The 16,268-nt window shown below is 46.8% G+C and overlaps 1 pseudogene; it reads left to right on the top strand.

Annotated features, from left to right (window-relative positions):
• Positions 1 to 267: 267 nt before the first annotated feature.
• Positions 268 to 16,268, top strand: part of LOC147116232 (uncharacterized) — a 152,242-nt pseudogene continuing 136,241 nt past the window's right edge.

Here is a 16,268-nt window from a genome sequence, read left to right as displayed (position 1 = left end):
TTTTTTAACTTTTTTTTGTTTGTTTTTCTCTCTGATCCAATCTTTCTTTCCCCTTCTCTCTTGCTTTCTGTACCTGAATTCACTATTCCAACTTGTACTTCCTGGTTCAGACTCTGCGCAGCTCATTAACAATACTTCAATTTGATTGGTTAAGGAGACACGCAGTTGCTTGCCCTGTTCACACACATCCCAGGTGCCATGTCGAGGGCCATTTGACTCTAACTTATAGCAACTCCCAGTGCAAAAGGTCATGGAAATTAAATGGACATGGGCAATTCGTTCGCTGGCTACAGTGAATTCTGGCACCATGTCTTTCCAGGAGCTTGTCAGACTGTTTCCATTTGTGAACTGTTTCCAAAGAATTATGCACCTCTCACAGTAACGCAGTTATTTCATCATCAATTGACGCATTGCTTTTAACCCATTTGCCTCAAAATCATTTTGACTGCCCCGTCAGTCTACTGACTGAAAGCTTGACATGTTTACAAGATTTTTTGGATGTAAAGATGGAATCTAGCCCACAGCATAAGGATTCAACATTGCAGGACAGATTTTGCATCCAATTTTTGCAACACCGCTTTTATTGAATTTTTTTTATTGTACATTTCACAAAGCTTGCGCCCCTCCAGGAACTATTGATCACTTTGTAGCCATTTCTTTTTAATTATTTGAAAAGGACCGTTCTGTTCTTTATTTTTTTGGAGTATCTTACGAGGTGAATTTCGGTGCATAATTTGAGAAACAAACTTCAAATTCTTAAAGGTTCAAATTTCCTCTCATTCCCAGTTTTTGGGCTGTGAACGAACTGGGTGACCTGCTCTGACCTGACTGCTGGATAAGAGTAGCCTTGGAGTGATCTCTCTCTCTCTCGCTCTCGTGCTCGTTTCTTTCTCTCTCTCGCACATTGTCAGTCAAATGCTGTCTCTAAATCAACCACTTCAAATAATCTTTTTTCCAAATTTTTTCTCCTCTTGATGTTGACTTATATGCTACAATCATGATCCAAGTGACCATTCTTCACAGGACAACCTACATATTGTTGGCAACCTGTTTGAATGTTTGGCGGTGACGTCACAGGTAAGACTAATCCTAATATCCCCCAGCCTTTGCACATGTACATTTTCCAGCAGCAGTCACTGGCTAGTGATTAGGAGTGAATAACCCAGCTAATTTTTTTTCCTTTTTTTTCTCCTCCCTAGCTCAGTGAAACCAATCACACCATCCTCCCTGCTACCGCAGAAGAGGTGAGGATGGAAATAAATCAGCTAATGGGATGAGGTTTCATGCCTGTGATTCCTCCAACAGGGGTTCCCATCTCTTCACATGAAGCTGCTAATTGGAAGTTGGGTTTTTCCTCTGGGGATGGAGAGGCAGTCCTGGAAAATGAGTGAAGCTGCTCTTGTGCATCATCGTCTTTCAGTTGGTTTCAGCTGTTAATTTATCTCATTCCTTGTTGTCTGCAAACAGATGCCACATTTACCTATACAATAGTCACTACGTTGCAAAATACATGAAGTGTCTTGATATACTTCTGAAAGACCTGCTAAGGTGCTACCACTACACTGGAGTGGGTGCAGCCTGTGTCTTAGAGTGGGGGTCTGGGGAAATCTCTAAAATGTGAACTGCAACTCAAAGCTCTGAATCTTATTGGATTTTTTTTTCCTATTTCTGTGTCTCGACGTAGAGGTATTAATTATTAAGGTTCATTGTTCCCCACATTACAATAGTGACTACACTCCAAAAGTACTTCATTGGCTGTAAAGCGCTTTGAGACATCCGGTGGTCGTGAAAGGCACTATATAAATGCAAGTCTGTCTTTCTTTTTGTAGTTTTCAATTTTTTGCATCAGTAGACAAACATCTGGATTGAATCTAATGATCCCGGCCTCTGTCACACCTGGAAGCATCTGGAAATTTCTAAAATGTAAAAAGGGCATGCAAAAAAATCTTGTCAAATTGTTCTGCTTCTATGTTTTATGATATGGCTGCATGAATTATGAAAGTTACTGTTTCTAATTAATTTTCATCAGTAGCAAAGCAAACATCAGAATTTGAGCTGTTTGTGTTTCCATCCAAGACCTCCCCCTCCAGGTCTGATTTTTGACTTGAGAAAAGGTGGCAGCCCCAATTTCGTCACTCCAGTTTTCTTTATCTTATGCACAAGAGCTGGGAGCATCTGCTAAACGGAGTGGCTTGTGAACAGAATGGCAATGGGAATTCGGTGCGGAGGGGGAAGGAGGTGCTAAGTAATTTAAGCCAAGGGACAACAGTAAATATATAAATAATAGAGTAATTAATTAGATCAAAAGGGATTTTTTTAAGCAAAATGATGTGACAGCAATTCCTGTGCCATGTGGGAACTCCAGGACGTGTCATGTGTCCTGGATAACCACATGTGCAGGAAGTGCCTCCAGTTGCTCGAACTGGAGCTCAGGGTTTCTGAGCTTGCGCAGCAGCTCGAATCACTACAGGGCACACGAGAAACTGAGAATTGCCTGGAGCGAAAATTCCAGGAGGTGGTCACCCCGCAGCTACAGAGAGTTCAGGAGAATAGTAAATGGTTGGCCATCCGGCAAGGTAGGAAGAGGCAGGCAGTGCAGGAATCCTACTGGAGCGTGGCACACTCAAACCAGTTTTCATCGCTAAATACCAGTGAGGGTGACAACACCTTGTGGGAGTGCAGTCGGGCACATCCACAGCACTGTGGGGTAAATGACTGCATGGGCGGGGGGTGGGGCACAGCTAAGTGTAGTAATGCAGTGGTCATGGGGTTTGAATAGTCGGGGATAGATGGGCGTTCCTGCAGCTGCCGACATGAGTCCCACATGGTGTGTTGCCTCCCTGGTGCCAGGGTAAAATACCTTACTGAGAGGGTGCAGAACATTTTGCAGGGGGAGAGGAATAGCCAGAAGTTGTGGTCCATGTGGGAACCAATGACATAGGAAGGAAAAGGGTTGAGGTTCTACAGGCAGAGTTTCAGGAGCTAGGGAGGAAGTTAAAAATCAGGACCTCCAAGGTAATAATCTCTGTATTACTCCCAGTGCCACGCACTAGTCAGTGTAGGAAAAGTAGCATAAGACAGGTTAACAAATGGCTGGAGAAAGGGTGCAGGAGGGAGGGCTTCGGATTCTTTGGGTATTGGGACCAGTTCACGGCAGAAGCGACCTGTTCAAGGTGGACAGGTTGCACCTCATCAGAGCTGGGACTAATATCCTCATGGGAAGTTTTAACTAGTACTCTGGGGGAGATTTTAAACTAATTTGGCACCAGGTAGAGAGGCGAAACAAAGTGCACAGAGGACTGGGAGGGGCAAATAGCACTGGAGTAAATAATAGTTCAGAAATAGAAGGGATCAGACGGGGCAAATGCGAAGCAGTCTAAGATGGGTTTGGAGTGCATGCATGGAGTGTGGTAAATAAGGTTGGTGAGCTGCAGGCACAGGCCACCACATGAGACTATAATATAGTGGCAATAACAGACCTGGCTCAAAGAAGGGGAGGATTGGGAACTTAATATTCCTGGCTACAAGGTATTCAGGAAAGATAGGGAAGGGAAAAAAAGGAGGGGGTGGCAGTATTGATTATAGAAATTATTATAGCACTGTGAGAGGATTGATGTAGTTGAGGGGCCAGAGACAGAATCTATTTGGTTAGAATTAAGGAACAATAGAGGTGCTATTATGCTACTGGGTGTATACTATAGGCCACCAAATAGTGGGAAGGAGATGGAGGAGCAACTCTGCAGGTAAATTACAGAAAGATGCAAGAACTACCAAGTAGTGAAAATGGGGGACTTCAATTACCCTGATATAGACTGGGATAAGAACAGTGTAAAGGGCAAAGAGAGGGAGGAATTCCTAAAATTTGTACACGAGAACTTTCTTGATTAGTATGTTTCCAGCCCAATAAGGAAGGAAGCAGTGCTGGATCCAGTTCTGGGGGATGAAGTGGGTCAAGTTTCAGTGGGAGAGCATTTGGGGAACAGTGATCAAAATGGGCCCTGATTTTTGCGCTTAGTGGTGAAGGAACGGCGCTCGCCATACAGCTTACAGCTGCCCACAGACTTTTTGCGGGCTTTTGAGCGACAACTTGTGGTATTTAGGGAGTCTTCTCAGCGCGGCACCCTCTAAAGGGGATCCGGGACCTGTGTGAGCAGGGAAAGCAACAGCATGTCTCCTCAACCAATCAGATTGAAGAATCTTCACTGAGACACGGGAGTATTTTAACACCCAAAAACGGGTGGGTTTGGAACGGATGGGATGTAAAAATGTAATATTTCTGCAACCCGCCCACTTCTGGTTTCAATGGTGGTTGGGGGGGGTGGGTGGCGGGCAACCAACCCGCATGCAGGAGGTGGGTTGGTCATTTAAGTATTATAATGAGGCTGCCTGCCTCAGAATTAATGACCATTTTAAATTTAACCCTGTCTGGCTGGGTATCCCGGGCCACAAGAAACCCGTTGGCTAAAGGGAGGCGAGGACTGCTGGAACCAGGAGGCAAGTGCCTTTCCATTTATCTGCTGGATCCCAAATACCTGCATCACCCACCCCGATCATGCCCTGTAGAAGGCAGCCTCTCAATCTGCCTGGCCGTGGCCGGAAAACCGAGATGTAAAATGTTAATCAGGTCCTGCTGTTAAATTTTGCAGGATCTGAGGGAAACCCATTTTTCCGGGTTTCTGACCTCAAAATAACCCCCGTTCCCTCCCCACCTCCAAACTAATATCCAGCCCACAGTCTAAACCAGGAAGTATAAATTAGAATATTTAATTCAATGTAAAATCATGTACAGAAAGTGAAATAAAGAAAGATGGAATTAAGAGAATGAGAGAGGAGACAAACAAAAAGTTAAAATTTTACATTTTTTAAATCTCCAAAAATAATTACATTCTGAAGGGATGAGACTTCACATTGTAAAGTTAAATTTTCAGGGCCAGAGAGGTTGGTTGGCAGTAATTAAGAGTTATCATGCTATTAAAAATTTGCTTACACTGGATGCACCAGCATTAACTTTTTCTGCCATAGCTAGTGCGTAAGTACCGCAACTTCACACCCTTCATTCATTCATTTTAATGCCAACTCTATCTGCGAGATACCAGCGCAGCGAAGCTTGTGGAGGAGCAGGTCAAATCAGACAACTACTTCTGGATTTCCGCGTTTAATTCCGCATTTAACTGTGCATGTGCGGACGCTAGAAGTTGCTGTCCTATTTACTCCATAGCGGTGAGTGCTGATAGCCTCACCATTATTCCTGTTGCAAAATCCGGGCCAATAACAGGTTTAGAATAGTTATAGAAAAGGACCAGGAACAATCGAGCGTAAAAATACTTAACTAGAGGAGCGCGAACTTCAATGAGTTGAAAAGGGATCTGGCCCAGGTGGATTGGAATCAAAAGTTGGTAGGCAAAACAGTAATTGATCAACGGGAGGCCTTCAAAGAGGAGATGGTTCAGGTACCACAATTTCACGCCCATTATTTTCTCTAGTACTTTTTCTCTACCTAAATTAATTACGTTAAGTTCCTCACCCTTATTAGACCCATGGTTCCGCACCATTTTTGGTATGCTTTTTGTGTCTTCTGCTGTGAAGACTGATAAGGTGCCACATAAAAGGTTATTACACAAGATTAGGGCTCATGGGGTTGGGGGTAATACAGTAGCATGGATAGAGGATTGGTTAACGGACAGAAAACAGAGCGTAGGGAGAAACTGATCTTTTTCAGGTTTGCAGGCTGTAGCTAGTGGGGTGCCGCAAGGTGTTGGGGCCTCAGCTATTTACAATCTATATTAATAACCTAGATGAAGGGACCGAGTGTAATGTGTCCAAGTTTGCTGATGATACAAAGCTAGGTGGGACAATAAGCTGTGAGGAGAACACAAAGAGTCTACAAAGGGATATAGACAACCACGACATGCGTGGATTCTTTAGCGCAGTCAAGGCCATCTACGGCCCAAGCACCCAAGGACCTTCCCCACTGCGGGCCAAGAACGGAGAGGTACTCATCAAGGACAGGGAAGCAGTCAGTGCCCGCTGGAAGGAGCACTTGGAAGATCTCCTTAACCACGACTCTGTCTTCGACACGAGTGTCCTCAACTCCATCCCACAGCATGCTACCTGCCACCATCTCAGCACAACCCCAGCCCGGCATGAGGTTGAAAAGGCCATCCAACAATTGAAGAACAACAAGGCCTCAGGAGCAGATGGAATCCCCACCGAGGCACTAAAGCATGGTGGAGAAGCACTACTGGGGCGAATTCATGAACTCATTTCTCTTATCTGGAAGGAGGAGAGCATGCCAGGGGATCTCAGAGACGCCGTAATTGTGACCATCTTCAAGAAAGGTGACAAGTCCGATTGCGGTAATTACAGAGGAGTTTCCCTGTTGTCTGCCACAGGGAAAGTCAGCGCAAGAATCCTCCTCAATCGCCTTCTCCCAGTGGCCGAAAAGCTCTTCCCAGAGTCGCAATGCGGATTCCGCCCACTAAGGGGCACAATGGACATGATCTTCACCGCACGTCAATTACAAGAGAAATTCGGGGAACAGCACCAACCTCTGTACATGGCCTTCTTTGATCTCACAAAGGCCTTCGACACTGTCAACCGTGAGGGATTATGGAGTGTCCTCCTCAAATTTGGCTGCCCTCAAAAGTTTGTCACTATCCTCTGCCTGCTTCACAACAGCATGCAAGCCGTGATCCTGACCAGCGGTTCCACCACAGATCCAATTCACGTACGAACCGGGGTCAAGCAAGGCTGTGTCATCGCACCAACGCTCTTCTCAATCTTCCTTGTTGCAATGCTCCATCTCACCCTCTGTAAGCTCCCCACTGGAGTGGAGCTAATTTACAAAACAAACGGGAAACTGTTCAACCTCCGTCGCCTCCCATCCAGATCCAAGGTCGTCCCATCCTCAGTCATCGAATTACAGTATGCAGACGATGCTTGCGTCTGCGCTCACTCGGAGGTCGAACTCCAAACCGTCGTAAACACCTTCACTGAAGCATACGAGAGCATGGGCCTTACACTAAACATCCGTAAGACAAAGGCCCTCTACCAACCTGCCCCCGCCACACAGTGCTGCCCCCCGATTATCAAAATCCACGACAAGGCCTTGGGCAACGTGGACCACTTTCCATACCTCGGGAGCCTACTGTCAACAAGGGCTGACGTCGACGGCGAAATCCAAAACTGCCTTCAGTGTGCTAGTGCAGCCTTTGGTCGCCTGAGGAAGAGAGTGTTTGAAGACCAGGACCTCAAACCCGGCACTAAGCTCATGGCCTACAGGGCAGCAGTGATGCCTGCCCTACTGTATGCCTCAGAGACATGGACCATGTACAGCAGGCACCTCAAAGCACTGGAGAGGTACCACCAACGCTGCCTCCACAAGATCCTGCAAATCCATTGGCAGGATAGGCGCACCAACATCAGTGTTCTTGCTCAGGCCAACATCCCCAGCATCAAAGCTCTAACCGCGTTCTATCAGCTCCGATGGACGGGTCACATTGTCCGCATGCCCGATACGAGACTCCCAAAACAAGCGCTCTACTCGGAGCTCCGGCACGGCAAGAGAGCCCCAGGTGGGCAGAGGAAACGCTTCAAGGACACCCTCAAAGCCTCCTTGAAAAAGTGTAACATCCCCACCGACACCTGGGAATCCCTGGCCCAAGACCGCACAAAGTGGAGGAGAAGCATCCGGGAAGGCACCAAACACCTCGAGTCTCTTCGCCGGGAGCAAGCGGAAGCCAAGCGCAGGTCAACCCAAGCACCCCACCCACCCGCCCCTTCAACCACCGTCTGCCCCACCTGTGACAGAGACTGTAGATCCCGCATTGGAGTCATCAGTCACCTGCGAGCTCATTTTTAATGTGGAAGCAAGTCATCCTCAGTTCCGAGGGACTGCCTAAGAAGAAGGAGGAAGATAGATAGACTAAGTGAGTGGGCAGTAAGGTGGCAGATGGAGTATAATCACAGAATCACAGAAACCCCACAGTGCAGATAGAGGCCATTTCAGCCCATCGAGCCTGCACTGACACATATCCCACCCGATCCCCGTAACCCCTACACCAACACATATCCCACCCTATCCCCGTAACCCCACGTATTTAATCCCCCTAACACTAAGAGTCAATTTTATCATAGCCAATCAACCTAACCCGCACATCTTTGGACTGTGGGAGGAAACCCACGCAAATATGGGGAGAATGTGCAAACTCCACACAGACAGTCGCCCGAGGCCGGATTTGAACCCGGGTCCCTGGCCCTGTGAGGCAACAGTGCTAACCACTATGCCACCGTGCTGTGTAGGGAAATGTAAGGTTATTCACTTTGGTAGGAAGAATAGCAAAACACAATATTTTTTAAATGGTGAGAAACTTTCAAATGTTGGTGTTCGGAGAGATTTGGGTGTCCTCATGCAAGAAACGCAGAAAGCTAGCATGCAGGTACAGCAAGCAATAAGGAAGGCAAATGGCATGTTAGCTTTTATTGCAAGGGGGCTGGAGTATAAGAGTAAGGACGTCTTGCTACAATTGTACAGGGCCTTGGTGAGACCACACCTGGAGTACTGTGCACAGTCTCCTTATCTAAGGAAGGATATACTTGCCTTGGAGGCGGTGCAACAAAGGTTCACTAGATTGATTCCTGGGATGAGAGGGCTGTCCTATGATGAGAGATTGTGGAGAATGGGCCTATACTCTCTGGCGTTTAGAAGAATGAGAGGTGATCTCACTGAAGCACACAAGATTCTGAAGGGGATTGACAGGCTAGATGCTGAGAGGTTGTTTCCCCTGGCTGGAGTATCTAGAACCCTTCTCCAGGGCAATTAGCGATGTGCAATAAATGCTGGCCTTGCCAGTGACTCCCACATCCCATAAAGTAAATTACTTTAAAAAAAAACTAGGGGGCATAGTCTCAGGATAAAGGGTAGGCCATTTAAGACCGAAATGAGGAGGAATTTCTTCACTGAGGGTTGTGAATCTTTGGAATTATCTGCCCCAGAGGGCTGTGAATGCTGAGTCTTGGAGTATATTCAAAGCTGAGAGATAGATTTTTGGACTCTAGGGGAATCGAGGGATATGGAGATCAGGCAGGAAACTGGAGTTGAGGTTGATGGTCAACCATGATCTTATTGAATGGCGGAGCAGGCCCGACGGGCCGTATGGCCTACACCTGCTCCTATTTCTTATATTCTTATGTACAGAGTAGACACATTCCTATGAGGGGCAAAGGAAGGTCATCCAAAGCTAGAGATCCCTGGATCACTAAAGATTAAAATGAGACAGAAAAAAGGAGGTTTATGACAATTATAAGGTTCATAATACAGTAGCGAACCAAGCTGAATATAGAAAGTACAGAGGAGTTCTAGAAAAGGAAATAAGAGGGGCAAAGAGAGAGCATGAGAATAGATTAGTGGCTAACAAAAGGGACCTCCATCTTCCAATCCTCCTTGGATGTGGGGGTGGTGCCAGAGGACTGGAGGATTGCAAATGTTACACCACTGTTTTATAAACACATAAATAGTGGCAGGGTGGAGCTGATTGGGACCAAAAAGGAGATATTCTTGTGACGGCTGAGGTACAAATGAGTACTTTGCATCAGTCTTCACTAGAGAAGAGAATACTGCCAATGTAGCAGTAAAGGAGGAGGCAGTAGTAATATTGGATAGGATAATAAAGTGGAAGTATTTAAAAGATTGGCTGTCCTCAAAGTAGAAAAGTCACCCAGTCAGAATGGGATGCATCCTAGGTTCTCGGGGAAGTAAGGTTGGAAATTTGAGGCTCTGGCCTAACGTCGATGGTGAAAGTTTTAGAGACAATAATCTGGGTCAAAATTAATTTCCATGTAGACAACTTTGGGCTAATAGATGACAGTCAGCGTGGATTTGTTAAAGGCAAATCGTGTTTGACTAACTTGATCGAGTTCTTAGATGAAGTAATGGAGAGGGTTGATGAGGTGATGCTGTGTATATGGACTTTCCAAAGATCTTTGACAATGTACCACATAGTAGGCTTGTTAGCAAAATTAAAGCCCTTGGGATTAAAGGTACCGTGGCAGCATGGATACAAAATCGGTTAAGGGACAGAAAGCAGAGAGTAGTGGTGAATGGTTGTTTTTCAGACTGGAGGGAAGTATACAATGGTGTTCCCCAGGGATTGGTATTCGGACCTCTGCTCTTTTTGATGTATGTTAATGACCTGGACTTTGATATACAGGGCGCAATTTCAAAGTTTGCAGATGATGGTAAACTCGGAAATGTAGTAAACAATGAGGCGGATAGTAACAGACTTTAGGAGGACATAGACTGGTGAAATGGGCAAACACTAGAAGATTCTGAGGAAAATTATGGAAATAAAAGCAGAAAATGCTGGAAACATTCAGCAGGTTAGGCAGCATCTGTGGAGAGAGAAACAGAGTTAACAATAGAATCTTGGCTGACACCAGCTAACTTAGCTCACAATACAAATTGAACCTATGACATCTTGGTCACATTGTCTCAGTTGCCATTGGCAAAATTACTCGGTTACCTATTTTGCAACTTTCTTCTCGACAGTGAAATTATGTTTCTTCGAATGAATAGAGACTGTTGGAGATGTGTGGACTTCAGAGTTCAGAAAGAAAGACTTGCATTTATGATGATTAATGGACAAGCTGTAAAGAAATTAAATATTGATTTATTCAAGTAATTTAAATTTTTTAAAGAGAAGGAAGGTGTTGGTCACTCTCCCATCATCACCTATCCAAGGAGTCCTTTTTAACCCACCTTGCTTGGTGCAAACAGGCGGCCGCAAAGTTAGCATTGCCTCCAAACACTTACTGCCCTACCTTCGCATGCCACCACCTCAACTAATCCTTTTTATTTTAGGTGGCTGAGGCACCCACTCGACTCGGGCACCTTGACAATGTGCTTCTCAGTTACATAGATCTAGTTCACAGGCTGAGCTTCCATAAGTAGGACCAAATGGATAACTCCTGGGCACCTTCCAGGGAGGCTTCAGTTTCCGTGAAACTTGCTGCTTGTGTCATAATGCAGCTGTTGTATTACCAACTAGCTGGAGTGCCCGGCGGTGCCAAGGGTTTTTTGAGGGCATGTTGTTGTTGGAAGAGAGAGAGAGAGAGAGACTGGGAGGAGAAGAGAGAGACTGGGGGGAGAAGAGAGAGACGGGGGGGGGGGGAAGAGAGAGAGAGAGAGACTGCTGGATTTAGTTTGGGATTAGCCTGGAGAGAGAGGGGGGGATGGAGCGCCTCAGGCCTGGCCCGATCGACCCCTGCGAAGGAAGGAAGGAAGGAAGGAAGGAGAGAAGGAAGGAAGAAGGCGAACTCTCCCTCCCTGTCCCACCCCCTCACTCTTTCCCTCCCTCCCCCTCTCTCTCTCCCTGCCCCTGTCTCTCCCTGCTTTACTCTCTCTCCCTCCCTCCACTCTCCTCTCCCTCCCTGCCCCTCTCCTCTCCCTCCCCCTCTCCTCTCCCTCCCCCTCTCCTCTCCCTCCCTCCCCCTCTCCTCTCCCTCCCCCCGCTCTCCTCTCCCTCCCCCCTCTCCTCTCCCTCCCCCCTCCTCCCCCTCCCCCTTCTCCTCTCCCTCCCCCCTCTCCTCTCCCTCCCCCCTCCTCTCCCTCCCCCTCCTCTCCCTTCCCCCGCCTCTCCTCTCCCTCCCCCCTCCTCTCCCTCCCCCCCTCTCCTCTCCCTCCCCCTGTCTCTCCCTGATTTCGTTTCTGTCGCTCCCTCCCCCTCCCTCTGCCTTTCCTCAGAGCCCGGACGCGGTGAGCCGAAGCTCCCGTGTGCGGATCAGCGCCTCAGGGCCGGCCGGTGCGCGGCCTAGTGCGTGAGGCCTGGCCGGACTCACCTTAGCTGAGGTCGCGCTCCGGGCCGCCGCCGACGTTGACACGTGCGCTGACTCCTGCCCCGCCAGCCTTTACTAAGATGGTGGCGATGTCTATGCTCGGCTCAGTCCTGCGCCGCCAGCCTTTAACAAGATGGCGGCAATCGCGGGGCGGGCCCAGCGGGACGGGTGGTGCCTAGCTCGGGCGTGGCTGGCGAGGAGAGGCCGAGCCTTCGAGGCCTGAGGCCTGCAGGCAGCTCATCCACCGCCGAGGGGGGGAAAGCCCGAGTGCCCTTTGGAGAAGGATTTTTTTTTTCTGTTAAAAGCAACTTTTTTTTTGCTGGAAATCTATATTTCAAAATAAACACGCAGAAAGTGGGAAAAATAAATGAATAGTTAAGAATCAAGATGGCGGCCACTCACCTCAGCTCAGAAGGATTAGGCCCGCCCACACTCGCAATGAAACGTCCCCCGTGACGCACCGATTGGTCAACCATCAGGTTAATCCCCTGTACGATTGGTCAACCATCACGTCACTCAACGCTAATGAGCGGAATGTTGCCATTTTTTGAACCTTTTTTGTATACTGTCCGAACAATTTTTGTCGGACCAAAAAGTAAATACACCTATTAGACTCCCCTAATGATAAGCTTTCTTTTGATATAACATGTGTGTAGGTACGCTCTATAACTTTTGAGTGTATAGCGGACAGACAGACAGACAGACAAACAGAGAGACAAACCGCTTTATATATTGTGATGAAATAACTGTGTTCTGATATTTGTACTTGCACTTGTAATGTCTGGAATGTTCCACTAGGGGGAACCACTAATGATCCTCCCTGGCCCCGCCCCTCTTCTGGTATGTTCTACCAAGGGCTCGGTCGATGATGGACTCTGTTAACTCTGCCATGATTCTTATTTAATAAAAGGCTTCAGTCTTAAGCTTTAACTTCGGATTCAGGCAGTTATTTGGCACATCAATTTTATTAAATAACAACTTTTGGAAGATGGATCGATTTTTGAAACCAGAGCGTCTGGATATCGATCCCCATTTGGCAGATGCGTCAAAGAAATTTACGCATTGGCTCCGATGTTTTGAACACTTCATCGCATCATCGACCGAGCCGACGGTTAACAAGTTGGGTCTTCTAACCAACTTGGTAAGTCATCAAACTTACTCTATAATTGAAGATATTACTACATATGAAGAGGCCCTCGCAGCTCTTAAAGCCCAGTACCTTAAGTCGGTTAACGAAGTATACGTCAGGTATCTCCTGTCTACTCGCAGGCAATTACCCGAGGAATCTCTGGACGATTTCCTGCAGGACCTTAAGGCTTTGGCTAAGGGTTGCAACTACAAGGCTGTCTCTGCCATAGTGTATCAGGAACAAGCCATCCACGATTCTTTCATATCTGGCCTCCGATCTAATTATATTAGACAGAGACTCCTCGAGAACGACTCGTTAGTTTTAAAAACGGTTGTCGCTGCTGCTCGATCGTTAGATGTAGCCCAGAAGAATTCAGAAGTGTATGCATCAGCCCATGCATCTCTCTCAGCCTCGTGTGTTCCAAGTATGGAGGCATCCATAACACCAATGGAGCCCCCACTTAATCCTATTGTTGCGGCTGTGCCCCATGGGTCTAAGTGTTATTTTTGTGGCCAATCTAAACACCCCAGGCAAAGTTGCCCAGCCAGAGAGGCTACCTGTTTTAAATGTAAGAAACGGGGACATTTTAGTAAAGTGTGTAAGGGTAATCCTGTACCCGATGTCTTCTCTGCTGCCGCCTATCGTTTTACTCTAGCCTCGGCTACGGTTGACCAGACCATACCGTGTTCCTTGTCAAAATCTATGATGGACATTAAGATTAATGGTCGTCCTACTGGGTGTTTGATAGACTGTGGCAGTACTGAAAGTTTTATACACCCCAACCTTGTTAACTCCTGTTCATTGAAGGTGTATCCTACTCAAAGTGAAATTGTGATGGCGTCCAAATCCCTTACTTCGGAGGTAACTAGATATTGTAAAGTCACATTGACCGTTAAGGATACGGAGTATAAGGATTTTAAACTCCTCATATTACCTCAGTTGTGTGTGAACTTAATATTAGGCTTGGACTTCCAGTGTCAGCATGAGAGCGTTACCCTTAAGTATGGTGGATCCCAGCCTCCGCTCACAGTCTGCGGCCTTTCTACTTTAAACGTAAGCCTGCCTTCTTTGTTTGCGAACCTTGCTCCTAATTGTAGACCTATAGCGACTAAGAGTCGACAGTATAGTTCAGAAGATAAAACATTTATAAAAGAGGAAGTGGAAAGGCTTCAACGGGAGGGAATCATCGAACACAGTGGTAGCCCGTGGCGTGCCCAGGTGGTGGTGGTCAAAACTAATGAGAAGAAAAGACTTGTGGTCGATTATGGCCAGACTATAAACTTGTATACCCAATTAGACGCCTATCCTTTGCCTCGTATTTCTGAGATGGTGAACCAGATAGCTCAGTACCGCATGTTCTCCACCATTGATTTAAAGTCTGCCTACCATCAACTCCCCATCAAAATAGAAGACCGACCTTATACGGTCTTCGAAGCTAATGGGCGCCTGTTCCAATTCCTTCGGGTGCCCTTTGGAGTGATGAATGGGGTATCCATCTTCCAACGGGAGATGGATCGTATGGTGGATGAATACGCGTTGGAAGCAACATTCCCGTACCTGGACAATGTTACCATCTGTGGGCGTGACCAACGGGAGCATGATCAAAATCTCGCGAAGTTCCTAGAGACTGCAAAGAGGTTAAACCTGACCTACAACAAAAACAAGTGTACCTTCAATACTACATGTTTGTGTATTCTTGGTTGCGTTGTGGAGAATGGGGTAATCGGGCCAGACCCTGAAAGATTACGCCCACTTAAGGAATTACCTTTACCTCACACTGTAAAAGCCTTAAGAAGGTGTCTGGGATTCTTCTCGTACTATGCCCAGTGGGTGGCTAGCTACTCTGATAAAGTCCGACCTCTTATTAAGTCGACGTCTTTTCCGCTATCGGCGAAGCTCAGGAGGCTTTCCTTAATATCAAACGGGATATTGAGAAGGCAGTGGTATGTGCCGTGGATGAGAAGATCCCATTTCAAATGGAAAGTGATGCATCTGATTTTGCGTTGGCAGCAACTCTTAACCAAGCTGGTAGACCAGTAGCCTTCTTCTCTCGTACATTGCAAGGACCAGAAGTTCGACATTCTTCAGTGGAAAAGGAGGCACAGGCAATTATTGAAGCAGTCAGGTATTGGAGACATTATCTCGCTGGCCAACGTTTTATGCTCATTACTGACCAGCGATCTGTGGCCTTTATGTTCAACACTAAGCAGAGAGGCAAGATGAAAAATGATAAGATTTTAAGATGGCAAATAGAACTGTCAACATATGACTATGATATTCAGTACAGGCCTGGAGTATTTAATGAGCCATCGGCTGCTTTGTCATGAGGAGTATGTTCTAGTCTAGGTACAGATAAGCTTCAAAGTCTCCACGACGCACTCTGCCACCCTGGGGTTACCAGAATGAACCACTTCATTAAGTCCCACAATCTACCCTACTCTATTGAGGCAGTCCGGACAATGACCAGAACCTGTCATGTTTGTGCTGAATGCAAACCCCGCTTCTATAAGCCGTCCGAGCCAGCTCATCTTATTAAAGCAATTCGACCATTTGAGCGTTTGAGTCTCGATTTTAAAGGTCCCCTTCCATCGAGCGACCGTAATGTCTATTTTCTTAATATTATAGACGAGTACTCTCGGTTCCCTTTTGTTATCCCCTGTCCGGATGTGACTAGTGCTGTTGTAATTAAATGCCTCTGCCAACTGTTTTCCTTGTTCGGCATGCCTAACTATATACATAGTGATAGGGGTTCTTCCTTTATGAGCGAAGAATTACAACAGTTTTTGCTATCGAAGGGGATTGCAACGAGTAGAACTACCAGCTATAACCCTCGTGGTAATGGGCAGGTCGAGAAAGAAAATGCGACAGTGTGGCAGGCTATCGTACTGTCTCTGAAGTCACGAGGCCTGCCGACCTCTCGCTGGCAGGATGTCCTGCCAGACGTGCTGCATTCCATAAGGTCTCTTTTGTGTACAGCAACGAATGCCACCCCTCATGAAAGGGTGTTTAGTTTTCCAAGAAAAGCTACGAATGGAGTATCGTTACCCACATGGTTGACGACCACGGGCCCTGTGTTGTTGCGCAGACATGTGAGAGGCCACAAGACTGATCCACTGGTGGAGGAAGTACAACTCCTCCATGCTAATCCCCAGTATGCGTATATTCAATATTCGGATGGGCGAGAGGATACGGTCTCCATTAAAGATCTTGCACCTGCTGGAGCTTGAAAAGAGTTCGACTCCGAGAGTAGAGTTTTCAATCGTGGTATTGGACCTTCAGAGACACAAACCCTCAGTGTGGAAAATAC

Source organism: Somniosus microcephalus, chromosome 6, assembly GCF_052327205.1.
Source record: "Somniosus microcephalus isolate GS21.2 chromosome 6, FLI_Smic_1.0, whole genome shotgun sequence".
Lineage (NCBI taxonomy): Eukaryota > Metazoa > Chordata > Chondrichthyes > Squaliformes > Somniosidae > Somniosus > Somniosus microcephalus.
This window is presented reverse-complemented; position numbering and strand designations above follow the sequence as displayed.